Genomic DNA, 15828 nt, shown 5'->3' with positions numbered 1-15828 from the left:
CATAGGGGGGGGGGGGGGGGTGTAGGCGCACTCTCAGCCCGACAAACTGATGACTGAGGAGAGTCAGAGCTAACCCAATGACTGCATCCGGGTTGTTGAACTTTACTTCGTACGTCTGGCATAGGTCTGGACTTTACGTTTAAGAGGTCTTGAGACCTGAGACCAGCGTAACTCTGCCTTTATTTTCTCCTCTAAATCTCTTCTGCAGACGAGCAAAATAAGGGCTCAATCGTCTGCGGGTGGGAGTGACGGTCTCGGTAAGACACGCCCACAACCACCGAGGATACTTCTGTGCGCCGATCAAGGCCTGCCGAACCCTTTTGCCCTTCGACATTGCTTCTCCCCTGGGCTTGGGAGCTTGCAAGAGGTCCCGGACTGGGAGGACGACTGGCGCGCACAAAAGTACCCTCACGCATAACACTGACATACTTTGCACTAATCACTTATCACTTTGATTTCTGTTTGCACTTATTTCACTGAACTCGAAACTTTAAGTGGTTTGTACCTGAAACACGCAATTCTATCCTTCTCAAAAGTTAGTAATTGCGAAAACAGAATTACAATGTAACAGAAAAATCTAATGAAAGAAAATTCAGTGGCTGGAAAGAGACTAAACACTAGATCACTCTAGAAACGTTTAGTTTCTTCCCCTAAAGAGACTAGGGATAAGAGCAAAACGATAACGACGTTACTCGTACGCCTGGCAGGCTTGAGGGAAACGTTTATCCTCTTTCTCCCTCCGTCTCTATCTCTCTCTTGACTTAGAACCTGAGAGAAGAGCCCAATCATATATATCGTTAAAACATATTATTGTTAAAGGAAAAAAACTGAAATATTTCCCAAAAAGAAAAGTTCCTTATTAGGATCAAAACCATTAAGTTAAGAAAGAATGAACAAAACGCTAGACACGGTTACTCTTACTGCAATGTGAAACCGTGAACATTCTTTCTCTATCGTAACGATAGAGTGCAAGTTGAAACGTTCTGAACGTCAACAACTGCCGAGACAAACAAAACGTTAGTTCAACTTTGAAAAAGTACGAGACTATCAAAGAAATTCTTTCAAAGACCTTAAAATAGCATAATATGTTAACAGGTAAAACCGAAATGACGGGCTCACGATAATTAACTTCGGTACCAAGAAAAGACCGCCTACTATTAGGAAGGTCGAATATAAACAAATATAAAAATTAATTTTAATAAGTTTATAATAAAAGGAAGTTAATCGAAGAGGCCTATAAGAGGCGGAGAGATATAAAATAAATCTATAACTTTTGTTAAGCAAAATTAAGAAAGAGAGTCTATACTCTCTTAGACACCAACACTTCCGTCTAAGGGAAGGGTCGGCCATTGAAAGGTGAACGAGAGTTCATACTCTCTTCGTCACCAAAATTAATCAAATTAATTCCAAAAGCTAACTAAGCTAAAATAGAAGTTTCCAGTAAAGCGACAGCCGAAATCAAAGAGAAATACTTCACCAAAGTCGTGAAAATACTCCAAGAACATAAGCGTATCCCAGAACGTCTTGCCGGAAGCACGACAGAGGAATAATTGAGGAGGTGTCAACAAGAAGTACTTGAGTACCTGGCCACAGGTGGCGCTGGTAAGAACACCCCCTTCTAGTATTGTGATAGCTGGCGTATCCCTCCATAGAATTCTGTCGGGCAACAGAGTTGACAGCTACATGATTATCGGGTAAGTTTAATATTGAAAATTATGTAATAGGGTAATGACAAGAAAACTGGTGCGAAATGACTAAAAAATGGGGAAACCGATTTAAACTTGTCAAGATGAGAAATATATATAAAGGAGGATTGCATTAGTTAACACATACAAAAAGAATCAGAAGGATCAATTCATGTTGAATACTTGAATATCCCAGGGAAAAAGGAATCTTGACTCCTATTGGAAGAAGATAGGAGGGGCTATGTACAAACGAATGAATGGGATGATCCTATTGGTAAAAAGGGAGTGAGAGTGTAGCTAATATGCAGAAAGTTTAAAGTGATTAATGAGCAACAAGGTATGTACACACAAACGAACAGGAGCGGATACGTGCGAATCGTAGAATGTCAACAAACAAATGAGAAATATTTTAGGAGCGTGGGATGAGGATATTTAGTGTAATCTTTCACGGATTTATTATGGGTCCCAGAGAATAATGTAGAGAAGAAAAGGTTAGTTTTACCATTATTCATCTATTCCCCCTGTAAATTTTACCCTACCAAAATCCTTGGTTTCCATCTGGATGGCCCCATTGCCCTGGGGTATATTAGGGCATATCCCAATATTTATTTGCGATGGATATAAAGGTAATTTTTAAAGAAAATGTGAGTTTTCTATAGGAAAAAGTTTTTCATTACGAAAAGTTTTCCCATCCAAAACTATAATACAGTAATACCGATATACCAATATTACATAAAAAAATGCAGTATGATGACCTTTGCAATATAATACACAAATATTTGTTGGCTTTTATAGCTGAAAATCGTAGGCATGTGATTTAAGAGAAACCTACCCACGGGCAAAATTTAACAAAATTAGGCTTAAAAACAGTTTCTTGGAACCTATTAAGTTTGTAAGTCGAGGATTTTCTGTCCTGTATCAAAGTTGAAACTTAGCTAGGCCTAGCCTAACTGGATGTAGCCCAAGAATAACCCTTTTACCCCCCAGGCTATTTGGAAATTTCCAACCCTTAACCCCCAGGGGGTTATTTTTTTCCCAGCACATTTTGCAGTATATTTTTTTAAATTGCTCTAAGAGCCTTAATTTTTGTCATAGAGAGGTCAGGATGGTCTTATTCTCTTGGAAAATGCCTGAGTTTCTCAAAAAAATTATCAAAAATATGAAAAAAAAAACCCAATTTTCATAGCATTTTTTTGCAAGGACGTACCGGTACGTCCATGGGGGTAAAGGGATGGCTTTTGTGAAACGTACCAGTACGTCCTTTGGGGGTAAAAGGGTTAAGGAGGATAGACAAATGTGGGTGTGACTGAAAAGTGTAAAGAAACATAAAGGAACTAAATAGCGTAAATAAAAAGTAGGATATTACTAGTCAATACTCATCAGAAAGTGATTGGTAGTACACCTGCGATGGACATTGGCTACTTCCATCATGTGTGATAATGCGAGTTGAAAAAGCCAACCGTTACCGGGACTCGATCTCGGCTACAGCTCTAATGGTTTTTGCTCCGCCGTGGCTCGCTGCACTCGCAAAATTGCCGTTACATCACTGCTCCTACGTTCTAGCAAGTGGTATATATTGGGCTGTGCTCGCAACCCCATGTTTCACAATTTTGGGGATATTTTTATACTTTCACATGCGCTCCAATAGCGGGTGAATGTAGTTCGTTGGGACTTGCGCAAATATGTTATTTTCATTAGTAAAATAAATTTTTGAATATACTTACCCGGTGATCATATAGCTGTCAGCTCTGCTGCCCGACAGAAAAACCTAAGGACAAAATACGCCAGCGATCGCTATACAGGTGGGGGTGTACATCAACAGCGCCATCTGTCGACCAGGTACTCAAGTACTCCATGTCAACACAGAACCAATTTTCTCCTCGGCCCACTGGGTCTCTATTGGGGAGGAAGGGTGGGTCTTTTAATTTATGATCACCGGGTAAGTATATTCAAAAATTTATTTTACTAATGAAAATAACATTTTTCAATATTAAACTTAGCCGGTGATCATATAGCTGATTCACACCCAGGGGGGTGGGTAGAGACCAGCATATATGTTAACATTAAGAGCTAAGTATTTTGTATTTCATTTTAGCAGTTATTCAAAATAACAAACATAAAATTAATAAGTACCTGGTAAGGAAGTCGACTTGAACAATAACTCTGCCTTTTTAAGTACGTCTTCCTTACTGAGCCTCGCGATCCTCATAGGATGCTGAGCGACTCCTAGGAGCTGAAGTATGAAGGGTTGCAACCCATACTAAAGGACCTCATCAAAACCTCTAATCTAGGCGCTTCTCAAGAAAAGAATTTGACCACCCGCCAAATCAACCAGGATGCGAAAGGCTTCTTAGCCTTCCGGACAACCCAAAAACAACAATAAAAAACATTTCAAGAGAAAGATTAAAAAGGTTATGGGATTAGGGGAATGTAGTGGTTGAGCCCTCACCCACTACTGCACTCGCTGCTACGAAAGGTCCCAGGGTGTAGCAGTTCTCGTAAAGAGACTGGACATCTTTAAGGTAAAACGATGCGAACACTGACTTGCTTCTCCAATAGGTTGCATCCATTACACTCTGCAGAGATCTGTTTTGTTTGAAGGCCACTGAAGTTGCGACAGCTCTAACTTCATGTGTCCTTACCTTCAGCAAAGCATGGTCCTCCTCATTCAGATGGGAGTGAGCTTCTCGAATCAAAAGTCTGATATAATAAGAAACTGCATTCTTCGACATAGGTAAAGAAGGTTTCTTAATAGCGCACCATAAAGCTTCTGACTGTCCTCGTAATGGCTTAGTACGTTTCAAATAGTACTTAAGAGCTCTTACAGGGCATAGTACTCTTTCTTGTTCATTTCCAACCAAATTAGAAAGGCTTGGAATCTCGAACGATTTGGGCCAAGGACGAGAAGGAAGTTCGTTTTTGGCTAGAAAACCAAGCTGTAAGGAACATGTAGCCGTTTCAGATGTAAATCCAATGTTCCTGCTGAAGGCGTGTATCTCACTGACTCTTTTAGCTGTTGCTAAGCAGACGAGGAAAAGGGTCTTCAGAGTGAGATCTTTAAAAGAGGCTGATTGAAGTGGTTCGAACCTTGCTGACATAAGGAACCTTAGTACCACGTCTAAGTTCCAACCTGGTGTGGCCAATCGACGCTCCTTCGAGGTCTCAAAAGACTTAAGGAGGTCCTGTAGATCTTTGTTGTTTGAAAGATCTAAGCCTCTGTGACGGAAGACTGCTGCCAACATGCTTCTGTAACCCTTGATTGTGGGAGCTGAAAGAGATCTTTCCTTCCTAAGATATAAAAGGAAGTCAGCTATCTGAGTTACAGAGGTACTGGTTGAGGATACTGATCTCGACTTGCACCAGCCTCGGAAGACTTCCCACTTCGACTGGTAGACTTTAAGAGTGGATGTCCTCCTTGCTCTAGCAATCGCTCTGGCTGCCTCCTTCGAAAAGCCTCTAGCTCTCGAGAGTCTTTCGATAGTCTGAAGGCAGTCAGACGAAGAGCGTGGAGGCTTGGGTGTACCTTCTTTACATGCGGCTGACGCAGAAGGTCCACTCTTAGAGGAAGTGTTCTGGGAACGTCTACTAGCCACTGCAGTACCTCGGTGAACCATTCTCTCGCGGGCCAGAGGGGAGCAACCAACGTCAACCTTGTCCCTTCGTGAGAGGCGAACTTCTGCAGTACTCTGTTGACAATCTTGAACGGGGGGAATGCATAAAGGTCTAGATGGGACCAATCCAGAAGAAAGGCATCTATGTGAACTGCTGCTGGGTCCGGAATCGGTGAGCAATAAATTGGGAGCCTCTTGGTCATCGAGGTTGCAAACAGATCTATGGTAGGCTGACCCCACAGGGCCCATAGTCTGTTGCATACATTCTTGTGAAGGGTCCACTCTGTTGGGATGATTTGACCCTTCCGGCTGAGGCGGTCTGCCATGACATTCATGTTGCCTTGAATGAACCTCGTTACTAGGGATATATTTCGATCTCTTGACCAGGTGAGGAGGTCCCTTGCGATCTCGTACAACGTCATCGAATGAGTCCCTCCTTGCTTGGAGATGTACGCCAGGGCTGTGGTGTTGTCGGAGTTCACCTCCACTACCTTGCCTAGAAGGAGGGACTTGAAGCTTCTCAAGGCCAGATGAACTGCCAGTAGCTCCTTGCAGTTGATGTGCAACGTTCTTTGATCCGTATTCCACGTGCCCGAGCATTCCAGACCGTCCAATGTCGCACCCCAGCCCGTGTCCGATGCGTCCGAGAAGAGAAGGTGGTTGGGGGTCTGAACAGCCAGTGGCAGACCCTCCCTGAGGAGAATGTTGTTCTTCCACCAAGTCAGTGAAGACTTCATCTTCTCGGAAATAGGAATCGAGACCGCTTCTAGCGTCTTGTCCTTTCTCCAGTGAACAGCCAGGTGAAATTGAAGGGGTCGGAGGTGGAGTCTCCCTAACGCGATGAACTGGTCCAGTGATGAAAGCGTCCCTATCAGACTCATCCACTGTCTGACTGAACATCGGTCCTTCTTCAGCATGTTCTGGATGCATCCTTGGGCTTGACTGATTCTGGGGGCCGACGGAAAAGCCCGAAAAGCTAGACTCTGAATCTCCATTCCTAGGTAGACTATAGTTTGGGATGGGACGAGTTGGGACTTTTCCATATTGACCAGGAGACCCAATTCCTTGGTCAGATCTAGAGTCCAAGTTAGATTCTCCAGACAGCGACGACTTGACGAAGCTCTTAGAAGCCAGTCGTCCAAATAGAGGGAGGCTCTGATGTCTGCTAAATGCAGGAATTTGGCAATATTCCTCATCAGTTTCGTAAAAACAAGAGGTGCCGTACTTAGGCCAAAGCACAGGGCTTAAAACTGGTATACAACCTTCCCGAAAACGAACCTTAGAAAAGGGTGGGAATCTGGGTGGATGGGGACGTGAAAGTAAGCGTCCTTTAGGTCTAACGAGACCATCCAGTCTTCCTTCCTGACCGATGCCAGAACCGACTTTGTCGTCTCCATGGTGAACGTCTGCTTTGTGACAAAGACATTCAGAGCACTGACGTCTAGCACCGGCCTCCACCCTCCTGTCTTCTTGGCCACTAAGAAGAGACGGTTGTAGAAGCCCGGGGATTGATGGTCCCGGACTATGACTACCGCTCCCTTTTGCAGTAAGAGAGACACCTCTTGCTGTAAGGCTAGTCTCTTGTCCTCCTCTCTGTACCTGGGAGAGAGGTCAATGGGAGTTGTTGCTAGAGGGGGATTGCGCAAGAATGGAATCCTGTACCCCTCTCTGAGTAACTTCACAGACTGTGCGTCTGCGCCCCTGTTCTCCCAGGCCTGCCAGTAGTTCTTGAGCCTGGCTCCCACTGTCTGAAGAAGGTGGCAGTCAGACTCTGCCTCTAGAGGACTTGGAACCCTTCCTCTTGCTCCCACGTTGGCCTTCGGCACGAGCACCTCCTCTGCTGGAGGCTCTGCCACGAAAGGGCGGAATGAACCTTGACGCTGGAGTGTCCATCCTGGGTCTAGGCACGGAGGGAGGGGTGGCTTTGCGTGCGGATGACGCAACCAGGTCATGAGTGTCTTTCTGGATCAAGGAGGCGGCAATCTCCTTGATCAACTCTTCAGGGAAGAGACACTTCGAGAGCGGAGCAAACATGAGTTCCGACTTTTGACATGGGGTGACTCCAGCTGACAAGAAGGAGCAAAGGTGATCCCGCTTCTTGAGGACCCCGGACACGAAAGAAGCCGCAAGCTCACTAGAACCATCCCGGATGGCTTTGTCCATGCAGGACATAATGAGCATGGAAGTTTCCTTGTCAGAAGGGGAGGTCTTCCTGCTCAACGCTCCCAAACACCAGTCCAAGAAGTTAAAGACTTCGAAAGCTCGAAAGACTCCTTTCATAAGATGGTCCATATCCGAAGGAGTCCAACAAATCTTGGAGCGTCTCATGGCCAGCCTGCGGGGAGAGTCTACCAGACTTGAGAAGTCGCCCTGGGCAGAGGCAGGAACTCCCAAGCCGAGAACTTCTCCCGTGGCATACCAGACGCTAGATCTGGAAGCAACCTTGGCCGGGGGAAACATGAAGGCTGTCTTCCCAAGCTGCTTCTTGGACTGCAACCAATCTCCCAGTACTCTTAAAGCTCTCTTGGACGAGCGAGCGAGTACGAGCTTCGTAAAGGCAGGTGCGGATGACTGCATGCCTAAAGCGAACTCAGAGGGAGGCGAGCGTGGTGCTGCAGACACAAACTGATCAGGATATAAATCCTTGAACAGCGCAAGCACTTTCCTAAAGTCTAAGGAGGGAGGCGTGGTCTTGGGTTCGTCGATGTCCGTGTGTTGGTCGTCAAGATGTGCAGCTTCGTCATCATCAGAGAGTCCATCGTCTGAATGTTGAGGAGGAAGCGGCAAAGGAGTAGGTAAAAGCTGGGCGGCTGAGTCCGGCAGCACGGGTGCATGCGTGGCTGCACTGGACCCAACTTCATGGAAACGTTGGTCAGTCTGAGAACTGGCAACCACCATAGCTGTGTGGGGACACAAGGCGTCTACTCCTGACTGCGGTTGAGTAGCGGAAACCACAGTGGGTTGCGGAGGTTAAACACGGCAACTTAACTCCACCCTCCTGTTGTTGTGGTAACACGCGAGCATCCACGGAGGGTTCCGTGCGTCGGTGAACGTCAACATGCGTCTGGCAGGGTCGACTGCGCATGGGTGGAGGAACTCTCACAGCTGCAGTGCGGGAGCAGGCAGCCTCAGCGTCTGCTGGGCGCACAACCGTGGTAGGTAGTAGGCTAACGGGTGCAGCGTCAACCTTCTCCGCACGATACTCCTGCATGAACGAAGCTAACTGAGTCTGCATAGACTGAAGCCAAGACCATTTAGGGTCTACAGCAGCAGGTGCGGCAACAGACGGTGTTACTGCCTGTTGCGGTACCGCTTTGCCTCTCTTAGGAGGTGTGCAGTCGTCGGAAGACTGCGGCGAGTCCGAACTGACCCAGTGGCTACACCTGGGCCGTTGGACTGGCGCGGAAGGGACCTTGCGTTTAAGAGGGCGTGAGACCTCGGTCCATCGTTTCTGGCGTGAAACCTCTTCCGCAGACGAGGAATGAACGGGCTCACTCGTCTTCTTGTGGGTGGGACGATCTGGGAAAGATACGTCCGAAACCACGGAGGGAACGTCTGTCCGCTGATTAAAGCCTGTCGAACCCTTTGGTCGTACGACATTGCTTCTCCCCTGGGCTTGGGAGCTTGCAAGAGGTCCCGGACTGGGAGGACGACAGGCACGAACAGACGCACCCTCATGCGTAACACTAACACTTTTCACTGCACTAACCACTTCACTTCCCACTGCACTTTTACCCTTCAACTCCCTGACGTCAGCCATGAGTAGGTTGCAGGCACTCGCCAATGACTCGACTCTCTCACCCAAAGCCTGAATGGCACGCATCATATCTGCCAACGAAGGTTGTTGAGTGCTAGAAGGGGGATCAGGAGCAACCACTACAGGGGAAGGAATAGGTTGTGGGGCATGGGGAGAGGAAAAATCAACTGAGCGAGACGAACTCCTCCTGACTCTATCTCTCTCTAGCCTACGTGAATATTTCAGGAATTCTTGAAAATCGAATTCCGAAAGCCCAACGCATTCCTCACATCGATCTTCCAATTGACAGGTTTTACCCCGACAATTGGAACAAATGGTGTGCGGATCGATAGAGGCCTTCGGAAGACGCCTTGAACAGTCCCTAGCGCTACACTTCCTGTACTTGGGGACTTGAGAAGGGTCAGACATCTTGAATTAGTCAAAAGGGGGAATTCAAAATCTATCCAAGTCGTCAACAAATAAACCAAAATTCAATAAAAGAATGCAAGGAAGTATTGAAGATAACCTCTGCACAGCGAAAGCTAATAACCAGAAATGAATACTTCACCAAATAACGTGAAAATCAATCCAGAAAGCAACAGCGTATTTAGTAGGTCTTGCCGGTGGCACGACAGAGAGAAAATTGGTTCTGTGTTGACATGGAGTACTTGAGTACCTGCTCGACAGATGGCACTGTTGATGTACACCCCCACCTGTATAGCGATCGCTGGCGTATTTTGTCCTTAGGTTTTTCTGTCGGGCAGCAGAGCTGACAGCTATATGATCACCGGCTAAGTTTAATATTGAAAAATTCTTTTTACTTGTCAAATCAATTTTATTCATGGGGAAGTTGTTTAATATTGATCTGAAATACATTAACATGAAGATTGTTTTGCAATTTAAGAAATATGCCAGGAGTGAATCTGGATGGGAATCAAACACAGGGTTGAGACCGTCTTGGTGTAAATAAAGGGTATGGCAGTCTAGCGGGTGTGTGTGTGTTACAGGGGGACGCAGCACCCCACAGATAAGTATGTAAGGATTCGGCTCCTAGGTTAGGTTAGGAAAGGAGCCTAGGTAAATTTATACAAAAACACAGGACAATATTTCTAAGAGAAAAATAAACTTTAACTACAGTTAATTATGTACTTCCAACAAATTTGACCTTCATTTCCACTGCAAATAAGCCGTTCTACCTTTGACACACCCCCTTCCCAACGGACACAGGGGGGAACCTTGGGTTTTGGGTGTGCGATAACAGAAGAAAATGTGATTATTTAACACTTTTGAGATTTGTAAAAGGGTAGAGCCTAACAAACCCACCTAACCTAACCGCGTAGTTCCCAAGTCACAACCCCTAGACCACTTTCCCAGGTCACAAAATTTTATTATTTAACACTTTTGAGATTTGTAAAAGGGTACAGAACCTAACAAACCCACCTAACCTAACATTTCCCAGGTCACAACCCCTATCCAAGGAGCAAGACCTGGTTCCCACTGTGATTTTTTGCACTGGGTGTCCCCCATTACCATAGGAAACGAACTCCAAATTTAGGGCAATTTTAGTGGTTTTATTATGCATCCCGGAGAATAATGTATAGAGAAGAAAAGGTTGGTTTTACCATTATTTATCGATTCGCCAGTATATTTTCCCCAAACCACTGGGTGTCCCTCATTACCCTAGGATATATTAAGGTATATCTTATCAACTATTTATTTGCAAGTGAAATAAAGGTTATTTAAAAAAAAAAAAAACTAGTCTTTCTATCTATCTGTACCGCAATTTTTTCATTAGTAAAGTTTGCCCTGTGTTTTATTATAATATCAAGGTAAGGATACGACTCCTAGGTTAGGTTAAGTTGGGAACCTTTGAGTTTGTTTCCCTTTTAACGCGTGGTTTCTCAGTCATAACTTTTGAAATTTTACACCTGGTCTGTTCCAACGATCGGTATTATTGTAGTGTATTACAGGGCAATGTAACCTAGGAAAAACTATTTTTCTTATAGAAAAAATTACGCTCTTCGAAAACGACTCGTTCCCAATGATCTACAAAGGCTACGGGCGTTTTTGTATGGGGAAAAGTCGTTTTTTACTATAAGAGGTTTCCCCGACCGTAACTATAATAATACCTAATATCTGGCCTACCCTTATGCATACCAAAAACAGTATATTACACGAAAAATACTACGTTATCCTAAAATAAAGTACAATAATACCAAAAATAAGTTTTCTATAGACTAAATGCTACTATAAATTATATAGATAAATTGGCAAAATCAAAACAGAACGAGACTTTAGAGTGAACACGTACCATATTAGCTCCCGTTACACCAGCTACGCCATTTCTTCATCGAACTTCTAACTTTTTTCTTTTAGATTTAGATATTTTCAATTATATCTGTGATACACAATGCGCAGAATCCTAGTAATTTAGAAAATGAAAAGTAAGAAACATTCAAACTGGGCGGTGTGTGACGTGTGTCCTTAACTTTTGAACAACAACAGTTCTTCTTCTGTCGCCATCTTTGTTGTTATATAACTTCTTGATTATTAACTGGAAGAATTAAGTTTAAGTATAAGACAAATAAGAAGAATGAACAAGGCGGAAATAAAAACGGAAACCAGAAAGTGGGATACTGAAAAGTGGAAAGAAGAAATAGGAAGTAAAGTGAGCCTAGAAATATATAGAACGTGGAAGAAAGAAATTAAGGAAGAGTTAATTTATGACAATACATTTGCTTCAGTGATATTTTTTAGAGCAAGAACTAATACGTTAAAACTAAATATTGTAAATAGACACAATGGAGGGAATGTAAACTGTAATTTTTGTGAAAATGAGGAGGAAGATTTGATACATTTTTTGTTATTTTGCCAGGAATATAGAAAAGAAAGGAATGAAATAATTGATCTACAACAACCATACGAGGAAGACCCAAAGAAAATAGTAGGATTATTTTTATTTAGTGAAACAAATATAGAAAAGAAAAAAGAAGTATTGAACATAATGTGGAAGAAAAGACAAAACAGTACAAGAAGATAAGCGTTAGAGGCGCCATTGTAAATGCTATGCCTCACCCCAGAACCTGAACCTGAACCCGTTATAGATGAAAGAAAAGAAAAGAATATATATATATCAGATGTGGCAAAAAGAGAGAAGAAAATAAAAGAATTAGAATAAAGAAGAAAGCTATGAAGGTACCGAGGGAAAGGCGAATCTCTCCTCCTAACAACTGAACTGAATAAAAAGAAGAATTTAAGAAGTCCAAACTGACCACAATAGGTTGCCAAAACTGATGATAACAGGGTGTTATCCTATCTAATTTCAAGGTAGAATGGGATAAAAGTAAAGATTGAGAATATAATTACCGTATTAATTTATTTAAGACACATGTAATATAAGCTTAATAACAATAATAATAAGCTTAGAAGCGTTGCAACTATCTATAAAGTAATAGAGTGAGCAATAAGGAACCAGGACTCATTACACAACAATACTGGATTGGAAGTGTGTGGAAATCTATGGGAAATTCGATACTCATATTCGTCATATGAACCATCTGTTGAAATAGAGGAGTACCTTAGGATTAAAGGAGGAAATGAAGGATTAAAGGATTTTATTAACAAAGCGACCCCTCTCAGGGTATGAGAGTACATTACGAAATATACACAATTAAATGTTGATTTACAATAATATTGCAAGATGAGAGTAAAAAGCAGCAAAACTACTTCTATTCACATATCTATACAATACTGTACATATATGCCTATACCCATATATGCCATATATAATGGGGACAAGCCCATATGGACTAGATAAAACTAATAATATATAACAAACTGTTCCATTATAATTTTTGCAAATTTTGCAAGATTACACAATTCTCTCTTATTTTCTTCTTTAAACAACTGACTTAACTTTATACTATCTGGTCTAGTGCAATAATATATTTCTATATAAAATTCTCAGAGGCTACTTAAAATAAGGACAGACACTCCGCAAGATAAGTTTGCGGGCACTGTAATACTTAATGGATAGGTGAAAAGTTTCTAAGCTTATTCTTAATATTGTAATTAAACTTATTTTACCCGTACCCTAAATAAATTAATGATGAAATTCTCCATCTTGACCTTTATCCCATTCTATCTTGAAATCAGCTAGGATAACACCTTGCTATCGCCAGTTTTGGCAACCTATTGTGGTCAGCTGAAAAAAAAAAAATCAGAGTACAAAACAGATTATTATTATTATTATTAAATGCTAAGCTACAACCCTAGTTGGAAAAGCAGGATGCTATAAGCCCAGGGGCTCCAACAGGGAAAATAGCCCAGTGAGGAAAGGAAACAAGGAAAAATAAAATATTCTAAGAACAGCAAAAACATTGAAATAGATATTTCCTATATAAACTATAAAAACTTTAACAAAACAAGAGGAAGAGAAAGTAGATAGAGCAGCGTGCCCGAGTGTACCCTCAAGCAAGAGAACTCTAACCCAAGACAGTGGAAGACCATGGTACAGAGGCTATGGCACTACCCAAGACTAGAGAACAATGGTTTGATTTTGGAGTGTCCTTCTCCTAGAAGAGCTGCTTACCATAGCTAAAGAGCCTCTTCTACCCTTACCAAGAGGAAAGTGGCCACTGAACAAATACAGTTTAGTAGTTAACCCCTCGAGAGAAGAAGAATTGTTTGGTAATCTCAGTGTTGTCAGGTGTATGAGGATAGAGGAGAATCTGTATAGAATAGGCCAGACTATTCGGTGTCTGTGTAGGCAAAGGGAAAGAACCGTAACCAGAGAAAAAGCTCCAATGTAATACTGTCTGGCCAGTCAAAGGACCCCATAACTCTCTAGTGGTAGTATCTTAACGGGCGGCTGGTGCCCTGGCCAACCTACTACCTAAAAAGAGCCGCTAGATTAATAAAAGGACTACACAATAAGGATAGAATGACACCTGCACTAATTAAATTACACTGGCTGTAGGTAAAGGCGAGAATTTAATACAAGCTACTCTTACTGACGTTTAAGATACTGAACCAAAATGAACCAAAATATCTAAAAAAAAATGCCTGAAAAAACTAGAACTAGAAACAAATGTTACCATAAGACACATGAGTGACAAACATAGACTATCTGAACCAAGAACAAATAGTAAATTTGGTGAAAGGGCTTTTAGCTACTGTGCGCCTAGACATTATAATAAACTGTCAGCTGAAATGAAGGACCTAAAGGGAGCAATTGAATTTAAGAAGAAACTAAAGACATTACTTTTCACAAGATCATATGATTTGGAAGATGCTACAATCAAAGAATTGTATAAGTTATAATGAAAATGTTTCGTTAGATGATTGATATGGACCCGCCCGAGAAGTAGTTCACTCGACTTCAGTGGAGGGTTGGATTTAAACCCAAAACAAGTAAAACAAGTTAATTGTTCATTACTTCTCTTATATTTCATTTATTTCCTTGTTTGCTTTCCTCACCCAATGATAATAATAATAATAATAATAATAATAATAATAATAATAATAATAATAATAATAATAATAATAATAATAATAATGATTTGTCTTCCTCTTGTTTTGTTAAAGTTTTTACAGTTTGTGTAGGATATATTTATTTTAATGTCGTTACTGTTCTTAGAATATTTTATTTTGCCTTGTTTCCTTTCCTCGCTGGGCTAATTTCCCTGTTGGGGCCCCTGGGCTTGTAGCATCCTGCTTTTCCAACTAGGGTTGTAGCTTAACAATTATTATTATTATTATTATTATTATTATTATTATTATTATTATTATTATTATTATTATTACTTGCTAAGCTACAACCTTAGTTGGAAAAGGAAGATGCTATAAGCCCAGAAGTTCCAACAGGGAAAATAGCCCAGTGAGGAAAGGAAATAAGAAATAATCAAATATATTAATTATAGTAATATCAAAATAAATATCTCCTATATAAACTATAAAAAATTTAACAAAACAAGAGGAAGAGAAATTAGATAGAATAGTGTGCCCTAGTGTACCCTGAAGCAAGAGAACTCTAACTCAAGACAGTGGAAGACCATGGTACAAAGGCTATTTGCTTTTTTTCAATCTTTCACTAAACTCTAATTCTGAAGACCCTGTATAGGAGATCATAATTACTGAATACTTAAAAATGGTTCTACCTCACTAATCCTTTCTCCTTCCAATGATATTTCCATCTTCCATTGCATACTCCGTTCTCATTATCTCTGTCTGGTGGGAGCTTATTGTATAGTCTTGGGGCCACATATCTAAAAGTTCTAAAACCTGCATTAGGTCGATAGTCTGGCCTATTATTTCCACATTCTCCTCTGTCCTTATACACCTGACAACTACAAGACTACCAATCAATTTTTCTTCAAGAGTCAAGGGGTTAACTAATGCACTGTAATTGTTCAGCGGCTACTTTCCTCTTGGTAAGGGTAGAAGAGACTCTTTATCTATGGTAAATAGTTCTTCTAGAAGGTCACTCCAAAATCAAACAATTGTTTTCTATTCTTGGGTAGTGCCATAACCTCTGCATTGTGGGGTTCCACTGTCTTGGGGTAGAGTTCTCTTGCTTGATGTACATTCGGACACACCATTCTATCTTAAATAACTCCCTCTTGCTTTTTGGAGATTTTATAGTTTATATATGCAAGATATATTTTAATGTTATTATTCTTAAAACATTTTATTTCAATTGCTCATAACCTCTTTGGGGGTTTATTCATTTCCTTATTTCCTATCCTCACTGTGCTATTTTTCCTCGTTGTAGCCCTTGGGCTTATAGCATCCTACT

At 41.8% G+C, this 15828-nt stretch overlaps 1 protein-coding gene across 2 annotated transcripts in view; it reads right to left on the bottom strand.

The window, feature by feature from the left end:
* The window catches only part of MCPH1 (Microcephalin), a 137548-nt gene that overhangs the window by 58774 nt on the left and 62946 nt on the right, over nt 1-15828 (bottom strand). Inside the window, exon 1 of one of the 2 annotated variants that reach the window (XM_068390958.1) lies at nt 11344-11585. The exons of the other annotated variant lie outside the window; for it this stretch is intronic. The gene's annotated coding sequence lies outside the window, so the exon portion shown is untranslated. Of the gene's footprint in view, nt 1-11343; nt 11586-15828 lie in introns of those variants that run through there. 2 annotated transcript variants of the gene reach the window in all.

Source organism: Palaemon carinicauda, chromosome 17 (genome assembly GCF_036898095.1).
Source record: "Palaemon carinicauda isolate YSFRI2023 chromosome 17, ASM3689809v2, whole genome shotgun sequence".
In the NCBI taxonomy this organism is placed as follows: Eukaryota; Metazoa; Arthropoda; class Malacostraca; order Decapoda; family Palaemonidae; genus Palaemon; species Palaemon carinicauda.
Note: the sequence above shows the minus strand (reverse complement) of the source record. Positions and strands in the feature narration are given on the sequence as shown.